This window comes from Gymnoscopelus microlampas (assembly GCF_963454915.1).
Source record: "Gymnoscopelus microlampas genome assembly, chromosome: 23".
In the NCBI taxonomy this organism is placed as follows: Eukaryota; Metazoa; Chordata; class Actinopteri; order Myctophiformes; family Myctophidae; genus Gymnoscopelus; species Gymnoscopelus microlampas.
Window position 1 is genome coordinate 37,194,716 of NC_139960.1, and position 16,912 is coordinate 37,211,627.

A 16,912-nucleotide genomic window follows, 5' to 3' on the forward strand; every position below is an offset into this window, starting at 1 on the left:
ATTACTTTAGAGTAAGTATGATTGCTGTAAACATTATGCCAACTTGACATAATAATCCAACGTGTAATTGTACTTGATTGCTTTAATGTTAGAGATTAATAAAGTTAGGGTAGCGTACGATGTGTAGGTAACTTCTGATCTTGTTTACATTGTACCGTACCGTTCCAATAGCTAGCCAAATGCTAAGCTAAACCACTTGTGTGACAAGCCTAATTTATGCTTTGTCTCTCGTCAGATTTCAAATATAAAGTGCTTATGCCATGGCCACAGATGTTACAATTAAAAAAGCATTTTTATCCGATCGGTGGCCATTTTCTCATTGATATATAACTAGAAGCTCGCCCCCGCTACGCGGGGGCTCGCGTCTAGCCCGCGGCCACGCCCACGTAGCGCCCGCGGCCACTTGGCAGCTCATGTAAGTGGCGTAGCGTCCTGAGGGCCAGTGGGGCCGTGGCTCGGTCAGTGAAGACCCTGTAGTGCGGATGATATGTGGCATAGAGGGGCAGATTGTAAATCCCCAGAGGAAACATCTGTGGGCTACCATTGGTTCAGCGATGTGTGCGGTCGCCCTGCGGCCCCTCCTCCTCCACCAATGTGCAGTATTGAGAGCCCTGACGTCACAACAATTGGAGCGATGGGCACTGCACTCTGGTTGGTTAGGGTACACCTAGGGCCCAGGTAGAACCCAGTTAAAGCCTGCATGGGCAAAGCCAGTTAGGACCCGCCTTGGTCCCACATAAACATGGCTAGTTGGGGCCCACCTAAGGGCCAGGTAGAAGCTACTTATAGCCTGCATGGGCATCGCAGTTGGGACTGAAGTGGATGCCGCTGACATTGCTGACATGGGGTCCATATGGTTTAGCCCACCTTGAAACCATATGGGAACTACGCTGGCATGCAGGCTGGAATGCAAACGCTGCATCATACCTGTAGTGTGTAGTTTGATGTTGTGTGTGTAGCAGATATACCTGCAGTGTGTAGATCAATGTCCATATGAAAGTCAATGCCCAGCAGTGTTTTTTTTTTCTCCAGCAGAGTTTCTAGTGTCTCTGTCTCTCTCTGGAAGAGGTTGCACATGAACTCTGCAGCCGCACTGAGACACTCCAACACAAACACTCTGACATTAGGCTGCTTCACACAACAAACATCAGCACCACGCTGCTGTTTGTCCAAAAGACACAATATCTCCTCTCCCACCGACGTCATGTGTTCATTTATCGACAGCCGTACAGACTCCTTTTGACACATTTTACCTCGTGTATCCAGCTCTCACTGACTCTCCACATCGGGCTGTTATAGCGCCACCATGAGGCTGATTAGAGAAATCTCAAGTGGAATTTCTTCCTCGGCATAGTGGGAATGTGGGTGCAAAGTTGCACGGAAAGTGCATGCTGTGTTCATAATGTGAGGCATTTTGGTCCAAACGGAGCAGTCCTGCAGACTTTGGAAGCCATTTTAGCCAATCAGGATGGAATATGAAAAATCTGAAAGGGCTTTTTTTTTAATGACTGTGGAGATACTGTGTACCGATGTGCGTGATGTTTGGGCAAAATATGTAGGAGTACTGTGAGAAAAGGTGTTTAGCAAAAAGCGGCCTCCTGGTGGCACTGTAACAGGGCCATGTGAAAGAAATAGGGCAGAGGTTCTGAATTGGCATCCAGGGAGTGTGTGTGCACAGTTTCGCTGCCATCAAGTCAACGATGTGAGAGATTAGCTATCACAGACGGACGGACAGGTCTTGCGCCATGCCTTTCGGCCTGGCGGAGACAATAAAAAAACGAAAGTAAAGGAAATTACCATTTCTGCAACAAAAGTAGTCAACAAACTATACTATAAAAACATTGGCCACATTGTCAAATAATCTAAGAAAGAGGCAATCATGTAGAAAATAGCCGATCTACAAGCTTACAAAGCCTCTCAACGTGAGGCGTTTCGAGCTTGTAGATCTGCTATTTTCACAATATTTACTTGTGGAATGGAGTCAAACAAAATGGGGGGGTGGCCAGATCAATTACGTTTATTTGGGGGGGGGGGGGGGGGGGGGCTTAAAGGGTTGATAAGCACTGCTCTAATTGGAGCGAAATTATCTGAAATTACTACATGACCATAATGCAGCCTAACATGCGTTGCACGGGGCGGTCCTGCCATTACGTTAGTTACTGTAGTTGCTGTGGAGCTACATAGTTCTCCAGAAGACACACACAAACATACACCATCTACAATGGACTAACTGAGCAGCAATATTGACATTCACCACACGAACGTGCATTGTTGACAAAGTGATTGCACGGCCGCTGCAGGCATGACAACCACGTTAGCGTTAGCTACATGCCACTATCACAGCTCCCTGTCCGTCGTTGCTGCGACTGAATGTGATGGCTACAGCAAGCTCTCTGCGATGCCATTGTCTGGAGACTGCTCCTGGCATGACACGACCAATGAGAGTGAGCGCTGTCGTTGTTGCTAAGATACGGTGGCGTCACTGCCCCATAGCTTGTAGATCTCTCACACATGATTGGCGTAGGCTGCGTTGCCAGGTCTGACTGTTTGTATAAGCGATTTTGGGCTTATTTGGGTGCACTTTTGGGCTCGTTTCCATAGACCACGGCAGCGCTTATTTCTTTCCCGTGACCGATGTGGCAAAAAAAGGTGCAAAACGAACCATCCGGAAGTAAAGTGCGAGATGAAATATATAGCACTTTTTGATTATTAGAGAAGGAGACAGATGTGAAGGTGGAAAATGGAATGTAGGAGATTATATAGTTTTTCATGAGCGATTTTTGTAGCAAGTTGTGAGTGAATTGGGCCACTCCTGTGGGCGGGGGGCTGATTAGAACCATTGGGGTTTGGGAAGGAGACGCTCTCTGTTTGAGTGGAAAGATGTATGTGAAGTGCAATACACCTCCCCACCGATAGGGTCGGCATAATAAATGGCCGCCGATCGGATTAAAATGCTTTTTTATTACATAATACGGAAGATACTGGTACTTAGACCCACCCGATTCAAATTGCAACATCCGTGGTCATGGGATAAGCACTTTATATTTGAAATCTGAACGTTTATGTAGATGTACGGATTGTACATGTAGAAAGTGCAAACACCAGGTTGAAGCGCCGCCATGACAGTCATGTGTCACGGCTATTTCGTCCATAGACTCGCCGGGCGGGTCCCGAAAATAGCAGATCTACAAGCTCACAACGCGTCAGACTCGACACTTTGTGAGCTTGTAGGTCTGCTATTTTCGGCTCACATGCAATATTAGTATAAATTAGGCTTCACCTCGGATGATATCTAATCTACAAGTCTAATTATCTAATGTGTTATTTTCAACAGGACAGAATGGAGGAACTGCTGATGAAGAAAGACCTCGGACTCACCTTATGAAATAGTCATATTCATATATATTCTTTTTCTAAATAAAACGGTTACATTTATACCCCGCTTGCTGTTCTCATTGATCATGGTACATTTTACATTGCATTCATAATGACAAAATGTATGACCCACAATTCTATGGTTATTTTGAATAATTTCATGATATATTAGTATTTACTTCTATATATGATCATCATCATCACGGTCTCAGTTGAACAAAAAAACAACAACGATTAGGCTGTGTATGACAAGGTATTTGAACATTAGCATGTCATCTATTCTAAAGTAATGCCCATCATGTTTTCTATAAGTTTAGCCCAAAGAATATAACTGGAAAAGACAGTGAAACATTATGTTCTCAGAAATAAGGAATCACACATGACATGAGTATGAAATGTTTTGTTTTATTATTATATTGTTGACTATGCCTCATCGCCATGGATGTCCCGAGTCCCAGATGGACGTCACCAGCACCGGACTGTCTTCATGGTGGGAACTGGGAAGGAATGTCGAACACACGTTTAGTGCTACTCTGCTAATTTACACATGATATATTTAGTTTGCTAAAATATGCAATCAATACAGAACACAATACAACAGAATACAAATATCACCTGGCTGGCGCAGCAGTGCGACGATGATGATGGGGATTGGGGACTGTTATATCCTTCTGTATATATAGCTAACTTGCAATGTGTACTGGTCCAACTGTGTACTGGTTCAACAAGAGGCAGATTTCACGTGGTCCTAGAAAGAACATGGCTTCATGTCGTGTTTTGTGATCCAAAGGTAGACAAAAAAGTCGGAACGTAACATTCATCGTTCTAAAGCATCTTGTGAGAGAAATAAGCAACCAGGTATATGAAAACAAGCCCAAAATAAAATACCTAAGCCAAGAGCACTTTAAACCTAGGCTATTTGAAAAATGCCGATCTACAAGCTCACAACGTGTAACGATGTGACGCAGTGTGAGCTTGTAGATCTGCTATTTTCCAAAAAATCTTGAGGGGGAAAAAGTGCAAAATGTGGAATATTTTTTAAACATTTTAACAACACATTTTTGGTAGGGTCTCCCTGGCAAATATGTTGGTGCGCAGTGCACAGATGAGGGTCCGTGGAAAAGTACATGAACATGTTTGAGAACCACTGGTTTAAACAACAATCAAAACATTTGGAAACGAGCCCAAATATCAACTAAATTTTAGAAACCAGCCGCTTATAATAAGCAGACGTGGCAACACTGGCCAATGTGCTGTATGTATTGTTGTTGTTGTTGTTAGTGAGAACTGGGAGGGGAAAGTTACAATGTAGACCATGCCCCCACGCAGCCTCCTCCCCACAAGGAAGTGCAGTGCCCCAAAGCATTGTGGTCATTGTAGTAATGCAGCCAAACCCCAGTCATCCAGTCAAACACACAGACTTCTATATTTTTCTGGCCATAGGGTGAAAATTTCAAATTTTGCTACTGTTATCTACTACAAATATTATTAACATTGAGTGACTGTAAGTTCTTCCAGGGGTGAAGTGCTCCTTTAAAGGGGTAATAAAGAAGTGTTTTAATCCCGTCTGTGCAGTTTCCCTGTATTCCTTGTGGTATTGGCGGGATGCAGCAGGTGAAAGCTGGGATTACACTTGATGGAAACGTGTAAATACTAAATATAATGCCATTCAGGCACAGACAGGATTACAACACTGACATATTACTGAACACAAGTAAGTTGGGGTAACATCCGTGATTTGGGGGTAAGGATATACTATAGAATGTGTACATTTATGACAATGTACTGTACAGGCCTTAAACAGAGAACTCCAAGGGGAAAGTCACCAGGACTGTCATAGATGCACAGATGTCAGAATGGATTAAATAAATAAATCTATGACAGAGTTGATCCAAGGCTACACAGGGTCCATACTGTCACAGGAGACTCTCCATCCAGTATGAAACCATACAGTAAACTAATGTGTTACTTTAATACAATCTACTACAAAAAAAGTACTGTATTATAGACACTTCTCCAGGAAAACTAAAGCAGGAATCTAAGAGTGTATAGACATTAAGTTCAGGGCACAATGTGGGTAGGGTTCTTCCGTGTGTGTCCGTGTCCGTGTCCCTGTCCGTGTGTGTGTGTGTGTGTGTATGTCCCTGGACCTCTTGATTGCAGAGGAGGATGCTGAAGATCTTTCCAAATATCTGAAAGACAAAACAATGCTCAAAAGGTATCCGTACAAGAAGGAAAAGTACAGTACATAATTTACAGATGAAAAAAAAAAGTCAATGTTAGTTTCAATGCTGTCTTTCTAGTTTTTGCTGATATGAAATATTTTCACTGTCGGGTGATAACGTCATCCATCCCAAAACCGTTAATAATTTGAATTATCCTAAAAACATTTTTTTTAAATAGCTGATCTACAAGCCCACAACGTGTCACATCGCGATACATTGTGAGCTTGTAGATCTGATATTTTCACTACTTTTGTGCAACACTCTTGTATGATTAAGTACAGCATCAATTTAGGGAAAACAACTTAAAAAGTTGAAATATGGAGATATGAGGTTCCAACGATATATTGGATTGTGCATTTTTGGATTTTATATCGCCCGCGGCTTCTTGCCTAAAATATATTATTTGTGGCCTGCCCCAGTATAGTGAAATTCATACATTTTGACATATTGGCGTTTTTAAATTAACCTGGACACATTTTCTCAGTAGAATTTGTAAAGATTATTTCTTGTGTTGTTTCATTCTCAAGATGTGAAAAAAAGCCTGTTTTTATTTTATTAAATACATCCTGTCATTCAGGGCAGGAAGTTCAGGCAGATCACAAAGGCCATGGCCGTCGTTGCCCCTCAGTTTGGCCTTGTGCCCCTCAAAAAAATGGCATGCCCTGAGGCCACAGTGGCCTTAATGCCCCTGACTGTAACACTCTTCTGTTTCTTTCATGTCAATATGTAGACACCGGTGTCTCTTTCTTGTCAATATGTAGACACCAGTGTCTCTTTCTTGTCAATATGTAGACACCAAAGGCAAAAAAGTCAAAGTGAAATTTAATTTGTATTTATTCCAATGTTCAAAGCCAGAAACACAATTCAATTGTTAATTGCAATTATTTGTGTGACAATTAATCGTCAAGTAAAATGTCATGATGGTCACAACCCTACCAGCAGGAACCCAGAGGAGACCCTGAGGACCCCAGAACATCTGCAGGGGCTTCTGAAGACCACCGGGCACCAACGGCCGGTCACTGCGGTCATCGCACAGGAGGCTGGAGGTCAGGCGGATAGCCAGGTACTATGAAGGAATTAAGTGAACCGCACGGTTCACAAATTAAAAAAAGAATTGTCGTAGCGGGTGGACGGTGGATGTCACTAAGGTAACATGTGGACTTGCTACGACTGTTCAGGGGTCTGCCATGACAATAGTCACACAAGGGTCTAACATGTGGCCCCCATGGTTCACTTCAAGGGCCACTTCAAGGGCAGGGGCATAGCAGGGGCAGTTGAGAAAATAATGGCCCCCAGCTCCACAATAGAGACAGTGGCCCCGGCGGAAACGCCGCTCCCGCTCGTCCGGAGCCATCCTTCCGAGCTCCACGGCGGCGGGCTCCCGCAGGTCCTCCCTCGCAGGTGAAGGAAAGTGGTGCCGAGCTCTTGCTCTCTCTCGGGGGAGACAGAGGGATGAAGGGCTCTCGCTCTCTCTCACGGGGGAGACAGGGAAGGAAGACGGGGTCTCGCCCCGGCCCTCTCTCACCTGGGCCAGACAACCTCCCTCCGCCGCAGGCAGAGAACGTACCCGGTGCGCCCTCACACGGGAAAGAGAACAGCGGTCCTCGAATGAGGACCAGTGGTGACTCGCCCTCCTGCGGGGAGGGGGACAATAACGCCACTCCCGAGGAACAGCTGAGGAAGCATCCTCTCCAGCATCCCCTGTACACAGAACATGATGGATGCCAGGCCCCCACACAGGGTCGTCTCCAGGCAGTCCAAACACGACTCGATCCGCATTGGATCAGGCAGTCCAGCAGCAAATCCAGGCAGAGCGGGCTCTTCTCGAGGGCTCCCACCCCCACGCCGCACCCTGCTGGGTCCATGCTGGGTCCATGCTGGGTCCATGCTGGCTAGCCTAAACTCTGCTGGGTCCATGCTAGGGTTGCCACCTTTCAGAAATGGAAAAACGGGACACATGCACGTGCGTGCAGCGCTCGTGCATGCGTCGGGTGCGGATTTTGCGCGGATTTGGGAGTTGTTTCTGAAACTTTATTTTGGTTTTAGGGTTAGGGTTGTTAGGGTTATTTAATTATTTTGGAGCCAGCCCCCCAAACTCCTGAAATGCAAATGGCACTTCTTCCTCGGCCTAGTGGGAATGTGTGTGCAAAATTTCACAGAAATTGCATGCTGTGTTCACGATTTGAGGCATTTTGTTCAAAACAGAGCACTCCTGCAAACTTTGGAAGGCAATTTTAGTCAATCAGGATGGAATATGGAAAATCTGAAAGACCTGTTTTGTTTTATGACTATAGAGATACTGTGTACCGATTTGCGTGATGTTTGGACAAAATCTGTAGGAGTACTGTCAAGAAATGTGTTTAGCACAAATCGTCCCCCTGGTGGCGCTATGACAGGCCAATGTGAAAGATTTGGAGCACAGGTTCTGCTCTGGCATCTAGGGAGTGTGTGTGCACAGTTTTGATACGAGCAAGCCAACGGTGCCGGAGATTAGCTGTCCACAGACAGAATGACACACACACACACACACACACACACACACACACACACACACACACACACACACACACACACACACACACACACGGACGGACACACGGACGGACGGACAGGGGGTAAAACATACTCTCTCGCAATGCCTTCCGGCCTGGCGGAGACAATAAACAAGGTTTTCACACAAACACACACACACACACACACACACACACACACACACACACACACACACACACACACACACACTCACACGCACGACACGCACGACACGCACACGCGAACACACACACACACACACACACACACACACACACACACACACACACACACACACACACACACACACACACACACACAGCATGATTTTGCAGCAGTAAAACAACTGATTAACAGATAGTTTAAATCTCCACAGAGTTGCCCAGATGGTACATTATTATATTATTGTTGTAATAACTCGGTACATTGTGTATTAAATGAGTATTAAATGAAACATTGTGTAGTTTTTATCATCATGAACTCACCAGAGACCACAGTAGCTGCTACAGCCCATAGATATACCCAGCAAGCACAATGCCATCATGATGATGTTATGATGATGTCCTCCGGTGACGTTCAGGACTAGGCCAGATCACAGCCCATATGGGGATGATCTTTACATAATTTCCAGGACGTCATCACCAGGACAAAATGATGGCCTTTTTTTGTTTGACAGACATTTTGGGTGATGAGAAAGCCGCTTAGATGACGTTCCGCTCAACACGCCATTCGGACGTCATCACCAGGACATCTTATGGATGGCTTTGTAGTGACCTCAAACAGCTGCTTTTGTGGCCAGTGTGGGTGATGAAAAAGCTGTTTAGATGTCGTCCCGCTCAACACGTCCAAATCATCCCCATATGGGCTGTGATCTGGCCTAGCTTAGATCTGGCCCAGAACGTTCAGGACTAGGCCAGATTATGGCCGATATGGGGATGATTTGAACTTCATCACCAGGACATCGTATGGACAGCTTTTTAGTGACCTAAAACAGATGGCCAGTTTGTGTGATTAAAAAGTTGCTTAAACGACATCCTCGAAATTACATCATCTAAGCGACCCTATACCGGCTGTGATCTGGCCTAGTTCTGAACGTCACTTAAAGCCATCACCACAACGTTGTCTGACTTTGTGTCTCCTACTTTAGGCCTATTTAAACAAGTTGTAATTTATACTTATTTAAGACACTTGCTGACATTGATTTGATTGCGTACAGTGTAGTGTTGAAGAGCAATGTATAGAGGATATGCGCATGCTTAAAGTGAATGGCACATCGAGTGGCAAATCGAGTGGCAAAGAAACATGCAAAATGAGTTTAACATTGTTTAATATTGTTTAATGCAATCAGATATGACTTGTCTGTTTGGATGCATGGGCTGTCAAGGCCAGAAAGTATTTCTTTGACACTAAGTTGGCATTCCAGCATAACTTCCGGGTTTGATGATGATGTCACACGCGTATCCTCTATTGCTAAGGCCTGGGATCGGATCGCCTATAAGAGCCATGACAACTCTCTATTGGCTCCACCGAAAGCAACAATTTCATCCCTATAAATACTATATATAAAAATAGGGAAAGGGGAGAGGGACTGACCAAATGAACAGACATTCTAACTCATGGTTTAACTAACAAATTTACATTAAAAAAAACATAAATCACCAAATAACACCACAACAAAACACTAAACACAATGACCCATAACATAACCCCAATACTCATTCCCATATTCAAATAATTACACAAACAAGAACAATAGACGGGTTTCCGAGCGACGTCATCACAGAGCAGAATGCGCAATCTGCGCATGCCTGGGGGTGGAAGGCGCGTTCGAAAATACAGCCCTGAGCGGCAGTGAGCGCACTGGCCAATACAAACTAATAGGCGAGTGTGCTCCGGTGCGTAATTTCCAAACGCACCCATAGGCTTCCCCCCGCAGCTGCGCGGTCATATTCCTCTCAATGTTTACTAACAGGAAACCTGTCTATACAGTCCTTGGTTCCCCAGTGCATGCTGGGAAATGGACTTCCTCTAGCCACCATTATATGTCACTGAAAAGCCGTCCATATGATGTCCTGGTGATGACGTCAAGATCATCCCCATATCGGCTGTGATCTGGCCTAGTACTGAATGTCACAACATTGGCCCAGCTTCACACTATAGTATCTACACAACATATGAGAAGATCACCTTACTTATCTGATGAGCTGTTGAGTTACATTTACACTGTTCTGGGACTTTATCAAACACTTTATAAACTTTATTCTCACCACTGAGGTGATTTGTTTTGCAGCTTTTAAGTATTATATCGTTGCTGTCGGGTGGAAACCTTGTATGTCCAAAACGGTTCTGTTAATGGATCCATGTACTGTAGTTATTATTTAATCACGAGCTCTTGTGAATGCTTTCCACTTTCACAAACACAATGTAGCAGGCTACATTTAGTCCAATAAACACATGCAAATATTGACATGTTCTTTATGATATTAAAATTGCATATAGCGTATAGTATTATTAACATAAGTTTAATAATATACAAAAAAATATATTTATGATTTTGCCCAGTAAAAGAAAAAAAACCTGGTTTTGTTTGGCTATTGATCCAAAAGGTTTTTTTCCATGATTTTTTTTCTTTTTCACTTTTGTGAATAACAATTCCTGCTTTTTGCCTATGAGTATTTTTTTCTTCTTCAGTATTGTAGATATTGTCCCACCCCTGGTTTTATGTTAGTATCTCAGGGAGAGTGACTGTTGCATGTGGAATAGGACATGCATAATTCCACAAACAAATTCCAGAGTTTACCTCTTGAGGGCGCTCCAACGGAGGCAAAGACATCATTGGTCTGAGCTGAAACTTCAAGGGAAGTTGCTTGTCTCTCTGATGCAGATGATAACAAGGCTACAGGTTTTATCAACCACCAAGCACTATCTTTCCATCTGGCTTCCTGACAGTTATGCTTAAATGGTTAAATGGCTGTACATCTGTAGGCATGACAGATTAGTGGACTTGATTTCAAAAGACCTCTTCCATTTCTAAACCTTTAGAGATTTATAAACACACTACTAAACCGAGCATGTTTAATAAATGATGATTGTGTTGTCTTGTCTAAAACATCAGCTAACCCCTCTGTAGGGATGACGTCGTAAGTATCAATGAAAACCTGATGGAAGTGCTCATGGTTGGTTGTACCTTTGATTTTCAGCTTAGAGGAGGCCTTTCTAACCAAGATGGTTAAATATCAACAGCTGGTGCAGACCATTGTGGGCTACAGGTGTAAACTACAAAGGGTCACGAAACATAACCTGGAATTTTCCTGAATCCATGAAGTTCTTTGATGTTTTACTTTTTTTGTTTATGGTTCCATTATAATCAGAACCACCCCTGAAGTGGACGCTTTCCACTTTCACTCTAGAACGTTTCTAAATGTACTTATTTTTACAGTTAGGATCAGATTTAATACTCAGTCAATATCACAAAATATTATTAAAAGATAAAGAAGATGGTGATCAGTTTAGTTTCTCAGTCAATGTCACCAGCTGCTGCACACCATCAGGGTCCCGATGGTACACCTTACACTTGAATCAGGTTCAGGGTTGTCAGTGACACACTGGGTCAACAGGTGAACAGGATTTATGAGATCTAACAGCTGGCAAGGTGACTGGTCAGCTGCTTCATCATTTCCCCATCTAGTTTACCTATGGTTCTAGCATATATTTAAACGTCTTATTAGCACTAAGCTGTCTTCCACGGTGTCACCTAAAAAACAATTATTCTTTTTGCAAAAACTTTTTTCTGGATAAAGGAGACTTGCATCTTGAATTTGAACTTGGAAAGTCACTTTAATTCATTGTAATAAGCTCTTTTGAAACGCATATTGTTAGTTTGTACCACAGTGTTGCATCTTGGGTAATGTACATTACATGAATGATGCTCTCTGATTGGCTGGCAGGTCAACGTTCTTGTGACAGTGTTGCCATGTCCGCTTATTATTGTGATTTGGCCTTTTTCTGTAAAGTTGCTTGTAAATATTGGTAGTTGCGGATGGTGTTTTTTGGCCTTGTTTCTAAAGTATAGTTGCTTATTTGGGCTTGCTTCCTAAATGTTATTTTCAAAAAGCCAATGTATATAGGTTTAAGCCAGCAGGTAGAACTATAGCTCTGTATACAGCAGTGGATTTTTGTGGAAATAAACCACATGTGTTCATACACCATGTGGGTGTTTATAATTAACATGCTTACAGCTCTGTAATGTTGAAGTGAAGAAATAACACATTCCAGATATTTTCGGCCAAGAGTTTTAGTGTACAGGGAAAGTATATTGTTATTGTTTTTTCTAAGGAAAACAATATTAGAAGAGTGTACTTAAAATGATAAAGAATTGTCCCTTGAATCTTTTACTTTTCTTTTTTTTTCGCATAATCTATATGGGTCTAGGTGTGTGTTCTCTTCACACATTTACACCCATTCTATTGTATCTGTTTAAAGTGATGGGCTGCACGAGTGCATGCGCCCCAGTGCATGCTGGGAAATGTGTGTTATTGTTCTTATTTATGTTATTATTTGAATATGGGAATGTGTAGTGGGGTTATGTTATGGGTCATTGAGTTTAGTGTTTTGTTGTGGTCTTATTTGGTGATTTGTGTTATTTTATGTAATTTGTTAGTAAAACCATGACTGTAAATGTCTGTTAGTTTTTTTTTTTTTATAATAATAATTTTACCACACAGTAACGCAAGAATGGTGGATCATCCCATGTATAGATTGAATGTTGGTTATAGTCAATTACTTGTTGACGCTGCATCATTCTTTGACACATCTGTGAAAAGACTGTTGAACATATACATTTTTACAATTTAAATTGAGTTATTTTGGAAGCACCCAAGTTTTACTTACTAAAATTACTAAAGATAAAGAACTTCCCCTTGAGTTATGCCCTGAACTCTGGCTACAATATCACCTGCATTTTAATAACAACCTTTCCACAAGTTAATAGTGTTGATTGTTGTGATTATTAAGCTGAAATAGAGATTCATACATCTACTGATTTTGAGCAACGTGTTGTCTTTATAATCATCATCTGTGCTTAAACTTTTATATCAGTTTCCACATTGAGTTAATGTGTACAGTATGTGTATAAATCACCACTTAAGTCCACCATTCTCATTAGTTCTTTTTATTTGGCATCTGAAAAGATATACTGGTCCATATCCATGGTTCCACATTTACATAAAAAGAATAATCAAGCGTCTCTTCAAAATGTAAAGGTAGGCCAAACAGTTACAATGCTGCCTATAAACTTATTGTATTAAGACAGGCAGAACAGGCTTCAATGCATTGTTTTATGTGCTGTATTGTCTGGATGTGGTTTATGTGGAAAGAAAAGAGATCTTCACTGATTATGCATTTCCCTCTAATATCCTCTAGATGGCAGCAAAGTCTTTGTGTACAGAATGGCAACAAACGCAACCTGACTTCAACTAAAAGCAGTGGTTCTCAAACCTTTTTTTTTATTTCAAGGACCCCCATAACTCTGAACGTGTAACAAATGGAACCAAATTAACCTGTAAGGGTCCATTTGGAACCCGTCAGGATTCCAAGGGTCCCTGGACCTCATTTTGAGAACTAAAGACATGGCTACAAGAAAAAAGAAAAATGCAGGTGCTCAAAGGGATACATTAATATCTGAGGTTGTTTACGGTACTATGGACAGATAAATGCCCATACCCTAGGTGGGGTTGGCGAAAGGGCCCACTCTGTGTGGAGTTTGCATGTTCTCCCCGTGTCTCTCAGGGTAGTTAATACCCTCACAAAAAACATGTAGTAATCCTGGTCACTCTAACGCCTCCCCCACGACAGCCGGGGCGCCTGATGGAGGGGAAAGGAACTGGTTGGAATAACGTGTTCCTTCCACGCAGTTGGCTCTCATGCATTGAAGGAGGCATAAGCTCGGCCCTGGCCTCCCTAGGCTGGTGAGGGGAGTGTAGTGTCCAGGATCACTTAGAAAATTGGCACCGGGTGAAAAATAAGGGTTACAAAAATCGTGGGATAAAATAAATTATAGTAAAGAAAAAATAAGTATTACAGGCACATTTCTGATCATCTGCATCATCACCAAAGTACTAGCATGTTTGCTACACTGCTTTACAAGGCAGGACTGACTGATTAAAAGTGGAATGCTTTAACACCCTAGAAGACAGCATCGCACAGACTCCTAGCCTTGGATCAAGACATAGGCCTATATTTATTAGATCGATTCTGACATTTGTGTTCTCTATGACCGTCTTGGTGACTTTCCACAAAATAATGTTTGTAGTTCCGTGTTTAAGGCCCAAAACTACATACTTTAGTTTTTCTGTTTACCGAAATCACAGTTCAAATTTCGTGATTTTTCAGAATGTTGTCAAATCTACAGTGGGTGATATCATCAAAGACAGCTTGTAGATCTGCTATTTTTGAAAAATCTCGAAAATGCGTGCACATCTTTGTATATATACATTTTTAAAGCAAACATTTTTAACTAAAATTTTTGCTTCTGGGGATTCTACAAATGTCTTCTAAATCCTAACAGTTTGGTTTAAAAAAAAACTATGTTATGCTATAATATCAGTGGTTCTCAAACTGTTTTCATGTCAAGGACCCCCAAAATGATATGTATTTGGCCGTGGACCCCCATCTCAAACTATTTTGTTCGATTTAAAAAATATACATTTATTCAAATATTTGCACAAACATTCACGATTTATTTAAAAAATAGCAGATCTACAAGTTCATAGCGCGGCACCGAGTGCCGCGCTATGAACTTGTAGATCTGCTATTTTTGAGCCAAAGAAATCTTAAACATGTATGACGATGTACTGTACAGGCCTTAAACACAGAACTCCAAGGGGAAAGTCACCAGGACTGTCATAGATGCATAGATGTCAGAATGGATTAAATAAATACATTTATGACAGAGTTGATCCAAGGCTACACAGGGTCCATACTGTCACAGGTGACTGTCCATCCAGTATGAAACCATACAGTAAACTAATGTGTTACTTTAATACAATCTACTACTTAACAAGTACCGTATTATAGACACTTCTCCAGGAAAACTAAAGCAGGAATCTAAGAGTGTTTAGAAATTAAGTTCGGGGCACAATGTGGGTAAGGTTCTTCCGTTTGTGTCCGTTTGTGTCCGTTTGTGTGTGTGTGTGTGTGTGTGTGTGTGTGTGTGTGTGTGTGTGTGTGTGTGTGTGTCTGTGTGTGTGTGTGTGTGTGTGTGTGTGTGTGTGTGTGTGTGTGTGTGTGTGTGTGTGTGTGTGTGTGTGTGTGTGTGTGTGTGTGTGTGTGTGTTTGGACAAAGTCCCTGGACCTCTTGATTGCACAACAGAGGAGGATGCTGAAGATCATTACAAATATCTGAAAGACAAAACAGAGAACGGTGCTCAAAAGGTATCCGTACAAGCAGGAAAAGTACATCATTTACAGAGAGACAGCGAAATCCACCACCGACTCGACTCAGGTTGTGTCTGAAGTCGCCTAGGTCGTGATAGTCGGCTCCTTAGTTGCTAGTCGTTTCCTTAGCCGCTAGTCGTTTCCTTAGTCGCGGCTGGAGTGCCCCGCGACGCTGCGTCGTGCGTCATGACCAGGTCGGGTACTTAACGACCAGGTCGGGTACTTAACGACTAGGTCGGGTATTTAACGACCAGGTCGGGTATTTAACGACCAGGTCGGGTATTTAACGACCAGGTCGGGTACTTAACGACTAGGTCGGGTATTTAACGACCAGGTCGGGTATTTAACGACAACGTCGGGCACGCCATGACCAAGTTGGGAAGGTCGAGCATGCTGTGCCTGACCAGCGTCTCTAATGGCAAGCCCCCCGTCCCCTCCCCCCCGTCCCCACCCCCCATGTGCCCCCCCCCCCCCCCGTCCCCACCCCCCACTCATAATAATTTTCAAATAAATAATAGGCTATTGTGAGCTTGTAGATCGTCTATTTTCAAACAGGGCATGGAGCGGAGTTGACATTTTACTAAGGGAGAACTCTGTCAGTAATCAATGGATTCTTGTAATTAAAAGTTTTCTATGATCTATCACGTTTCTATTTTCATTTGGTGTATGAATCATGAATTTATTTTCTGTCTATCAAACATAGCAAGCGAAAATCAAGCGGACAAGTACGCAGTAGGCCTACGGCCATGACGAGTCATGTTCTACTCCCAATTTAGGTTGCATTTCAAATACTTATTCCTTCATTAATCCCCCCACCTCCACACACCCCTTGCGTCGTCACTCATAATAATCTGTCTATCAAAGGATATCAAGCCAGGGTTTCTTGCGCGTAATTACGCACGTAAATCCATGCTGTGACGTACTTATACAGTACACAACAGCCTACTGTCCGCTAGCCTTTGTATAAAATATGGCTGAAGTGGTTAATGTATGGTTATAATATAAAACATTTTTACTCTGCAAAGTGTAGGATTATTATTATTATTATTATTATTGTTATGTCTGTCAAAAGTCCGCGGCTGTAATACAAACACAGACGCAGTTAACCCCCATGTTATTGCTGTGCGTCCCCCCTCCAAGGTGAATAAATAATTTAAGAAAAAAAAATTACATTAAGACGACATTTTTGCCCATGGAAATGATATTAAAACCCCTTTAACTATCTATCTATCTATCTATCTATCTATCTATCTATCTATCTATCTGCGTTAGAGTTCATGTTGGAATTAAATTATTATGTATATAATATCATCACATTCTTTATTATGGTGGAGAAATTGTTTTTT